Source organism: Micromesistius poutassou (genome assembly GCF_964030765.1).
Source record: "Micromesistius poutassou genome assembly, contig: SCAFFOLD_1125, whole genome shotgun sequence".
NCBI classification, from domain to species: domain Eukaryota; kingdom Metazoa; phylum Chordata; class Actinopteri; order Gadiformes; family Gadidae; genus Micromesistius; species Micromesistius poutassou.
This window is the reverse complement of record NW_028179309.1, coordinates 12,501-17,106: the sequence shown is the minus strand read 5'-3', so window position 1 is coordinate 17,106 and position 4,606 is coordinate 12,501. Positions and strand designations below refer to the sequence as shown.

Below are 4,606 nucleotides of genomic sequence, written 5' to 3'. Positions count from 1 at the left end.
AAGCAGCAGTAGCAGTAGAAGTAGCAGCAGTAGCAGTAGAAGTGGCAGCAGTAGCAGTAGAAGTAGAAGTAGCAGCAGTAGCAGTAGTAACAGTAGCAGTAGAAGTAGCAGCAGTAGCAGTAGCAGCAGTAGCAGTAGAAGTAGCAGCAGTAGCAGTAGAAGTAGCAGCAGTAGAAGTAGCAGCAGTAGCAGTAGAAGTAGCAGTAGCAGTAGAAGTAGCAGCAGTAGTAGTAGCAGCAGTAGCAGTAGAAGTAGCAGCAGTAGCAGTAGAAGTAGCAGCAGTAGTAGTAGAAGTAGCAGCAGTAGCAGTAGAAGTAGCAGCAGTAGAAGTAGCAGCAGTAGCAGTAGAAGTAGCAGCAGTAGCAGTAGAAGTAGCAGCAGTAGCAGTAGAAGTAGCAGCAGTAGCAGTAGAAGTAGCAGCAGTAGCAGTAGAAGTAGCAGTAGCAGCAGTAGCAGCAGTAGCAGTAGCATTAGCATTAGCAGCACTGCGGTAGTAGTAGCTGTACCAGTAGCAGCAGTAGCGGTAGCGTCAACAGTAGCAATAGTAGCAACAGCAGCGCCTGCAGCGGTACCAGCGGTCGACAGGATATAGACCGAGGAACAAAGGAACCAGGAATATAAACAGTAGTGCTCATTAGTGGTTATCTGGGCGGGAGGGGGGGAGGGAGGGAGGTGGGGCTCAGAGGGGGGAGGTCGGGGCGTGGGGGCCTCTAGGCTGGAGGTCAGGGGCCCCGGAGCTTCTGATGGAGGGCTATTGATTAGAGGAGGGAGGGAGGAGGTGATACAGTTGCAGGAGAGCGCCATTGATTTTCCGCAACGGCAGAGAGGGGAGAGAGAGAGAAGCAGCCGGTAGGAGAGGCCAGGGAGCTGTCAGGTTATCGGCTCAAATATCCGCAAGAAGTTTCCTATTTTTCCTTTCTGTCGGCGCGCTGACCTTCCACGAGTCAAACCGGGGTATCTGTTTATTAACGTTGTTATTAATTATGAATCATTCTCCCCTCCGTAAGCTGAGGGCTCAGCGGCGACCGGGGCGGGCGATCAGATAGGACCAGACCTGAGGGGACACCTTCAGCCAGGACTGGTCTGGTCAGGGTCTGGTCTGGTTTGGTCTGGTCTGGTCTGGTCTGGTCCAATCTGGTCTGGTCTGGTCTGGTCCTATCTGGTCTGGTCTGGTCCTATCTGGTCTGGTCTGGTCTGGTCTGGTCTGGTCTGGTCCTGTCTGGTCTGGTCTGGTCTGGTCTGGTCTGGGTCTGGTCTGGTCTGGTCTGGTCTGGTCCTATCTGGTCTGGTCTGGTCCTCTCTGGTCTGGTCTGGTCTGGTCTGGTCCTATCTGGTCTGGTCTGGTCTGGTCTGGTCCTCTCTGGTCTGGTCCTATCTGGTCTGGTCTGGTCTGGTCTGGTCCTATCTGGTCTGGTCTGGTCTGGTCTGGTCTGGTCCTCTCTAGTCTGGTCCTATCTGGTCTGGTCTGGTCTGGTCCTGTCTGGTCTGGTCTGGTCTGGTCTGGTCTGGTCTGGTCTGGTCCTGTCTGGTCTGGTCTGGTCTGGTCTGGTCTGGTCTGGTCCTGTCTGGTCTGGTCCTATCTGGTCTGGTCTGGTCCAGTGGCGTCACTAGGCTGTTTTATTCGGGGCTAAAGCCCCGGATCAAATTTAAATAGCCCCGAATCTATTTTTGTTTGAAAAAATAAATAAAAAAAAGTTTTTAAAAAAATTCAAAAATTCTTCCGTCCGCCACCGCCCCCCCCCCCCCCCCCCCCCAACACCGTGCGCTTAATGTCGTTATTCTAGATTCCACCCGTCGGGTTCAGTGGACTTTGTGAAGCGCCTGATCTTCGGGGCTAATTATTTATTGTATATATTTGTTGTATTTTCTGAATGAATTTTAAGTAGCACTTCAAAAGCAGCAGCAGCGAGTAGAGTCGCTGCTTTGATCCGCTCCCCCCCCCCCCCCCCCCCCCCCCCCCCACCCCCCCACCCTCTCGCCCAAAGGGCATCTTCCTTCTAATTGGCTCAGCGTTGCTCATCTCAGCTGTCAGTCTGTCAGTCAGTCTGTCTGTCTGTCTAACAGGAGAATATTAAAACCCGATGACAGAGTTGTTGCCAGATCGGTTGCCAGATTTCGCTGCAGACAGTGTTGCCACTAGATTGGTTGGGGGAGGGAAATCGGGCCCAATCTGGCAACGCTTGCCCGAATCTGAGCCCTGGTTCCTCGGTGGGTGGACGACGTGAGAGATGAAGGCGGCGTCATGTCGCAGCAGCAGCCTTCTTCCAGGCTTCGGGGGGGGGGAGCTGATAGGATTATTTATTATTATCTGGGATCATTCTGTCCAAACATGCCCTCGCTTTTCCATTCTAGTCTCGTCTCCGCGGTGACTGTGGAGTCCACCGTGGAGACACTCTTCTGGTCCACGGTTGGAGAGACACACACACACACACGCTCACGTTAGACACGCTCTCGGACTCAAGCCGTGCTTAACTCCACCACCACCACGTGTCCTCCACGGTCGACGTTTATTCAGCTAAATCATTTGAGGAGGTGCGCTCATCTATAAAGAGATGTTCCGTCCCTGTTGGCGCTATGTATAGAGCATTGTCCTCTCTCTCTCTACCTCTCTACCTCTCTCCCTCCCTCCCTCTCTCTCTCCCTCCCTCTCTCCCCCTCTCTCTCTACCTCTCTCTCTCCCTCCCTCTCTCTCCCCCTCTCTCTCTACCTCTCCCTCCCCCTCCCTCTCTCCCTCCCTCCCTTTGCTCTCTCTCTCCCTCTCTCTCTCCCTCCCTCTCTCTCTCCCTCTCTCTCTCCCTCCCTCTCTCTACCTCTCTCTCTCCCTCCCTCTCTCTACCTCTCTCTCTCCCTCCCTCCCTTTGCTCTCTCTCTCCCCCTCCCTCTCTCCCCCTCTCTCTCACTCTCTACCTCCCTCCCTCCCTCCCTTTGCTCTCTCTCTCTCTCCCTCTCTCTCTCCCTCTCACTCTCTCTACCTCTCTCCCTCCCTCCCTTTGCTCTCTCCCCCTCTCCCTCTCTCTCTCTCCCCCTCTCTACCTCTCTCCCTCCCTCCCTTTGCTCTCTCCTTCTCACTCTCTCTCCCTCTCTCTCAACCTCTCTCCCTCTCTCTCCCTCCCTCTCTCTCTCCCTCCCTCTCTCTCTCTCCCCCTCCCTCTCTCTCTCCCCCCCCCCCTCTCTCTCTCTCTACCTCTCTCTCCCTCTCTTCCCCCCCTCTCTCTCTCTCTCCCCCCCCTCCTTCTCCCCCTCTCTCTCCCCCCCCCCCTCCTTCTCCCCCTCTCTCTCTCCCTCTCTGTGTTAATGTAGTGAAGTGGCCGGGCGGTCAATGAGCTAGTATTAACACCTGACTCCAGCTGCTGTTTGTTCCTGTGTGTGTGCGTGTGCGTGTGCGTGTGCGTGTGTGTGTGTGTCTGTGTGTGTGTCCCATGAGGCCTTTTCCATGGCCGGGGGGGGCGGGGGGGGAGAGAAAGTATCCGTCCCCGATCGATGGATCCGAGCCCTCCTCTCTCAGCCGCGTTGCTCCGAGCCTCCTCTCTGTCCTGTCCTGCGCTGCTGTCCTACAGTGCTCGCTGTTTCGCCGTCCCTTTAATGTCCACTTCCTCTCAGCAGGATTCAGCCGTTGTAAACATTCAGCAGATCTAAAGGCTCCCCCCCTCACCTCACTTCAAGCCGGCTCCGGCTGCTTATATTGTTGAGCTGGCCGTGTGCCTCCCTCCGGTAGCCCTTAATATAAACGCATCACGCCAAACTGTTTCACAACTCTCTCCAACAGCGCTAACAACGCCGCGGTTGTTGTTGTTTTTTCCGCGGTGTAGATTTCAACCGTTGTTTTTTTTCCCCACACACACAGTTTTGCGAAAGGAGACGAGGACTGACTGACTCTCTCCCCCCCCCCCCCGTGTGTTCCCCTACCCACCCTCCAGGCACTGGCCGCCGCCGCCGCCGCCGCCGAGCTGAGCCTCAGCCCCGGAGCGCCCGCCATGGCCGCCGAGGTGAACGTGAACGGCCCCGGGCGCCCCCTGGTGGCCGAGCCGCAGATCGCCATGTTCTGCGGCCACCAGCTGCTCCACATGAACACGGAGACGGCCCAGTGGGAGCCCGACCCCCAGGGCCGGCAGGGCTGCTTCACGCTGCCCAGCCAGATCCTGTCCTACTGCCAGGAGGTGAGGAGGCGCTCGACCCCCATCCAGAGGACACGCGGCGGGGGGGGGGGGCTGATCTGATCGATACCGCTAACGTCAGCGCTATCACAATTAGGATCTCTAAACGGCCGAGTACTTAGTCGTATCCCGAGGCTGGCTCGGGACGGGCGGGCGGGCAGCAGCACCTCTCGGCGGGCGGTCTAACCGTCCAGGGTGATGGAGCACCGAAAGCAGCGACTAATTAAATCACTTAAATCACGTTTTATTGGTTTCTAACCCTGGCGTTTGTTTTGTCGCTCCACCTGTCCTGTCTTATATATGGGTTTTTGCTAGGCCCTATATATAATGAAGGAGTTCTGGTATTCTGGAAATATTTTTTTTAAATATTTCCTTAATATTTGTTTGTCTATCCCTCTCTCTCTCCCCCCCCCCCCCCACCGCCCCTGTTACCTGGTGTGTGCTCGTCGTAT

The 4,606-nt window shown here is 55.8% G+C and overlaps 1 pseudogene across 1 annotated transcript in view; it reads left to right on the top strand.

Moving 5' to 3' along the window:
• Positions 1–3,913: 3,913 nt before the first annotated feature.
• Positions 3,914–4,606, top strand: part of LOC311372933 (amyloid-beta precursor protein-like) — a 13,149-nt pseudogene continuing 12,456 nt past the window's right edge. Inside the window, exon 1 of the transcript XR_014684250.1 lies at positions 3,914–4,157. The product of XR_014684250.1 is annotated as an amyloid-beta precursor protein-like (transcript). The remainder of the gene's footprint in view (positions 4,158–4,606) is intronic.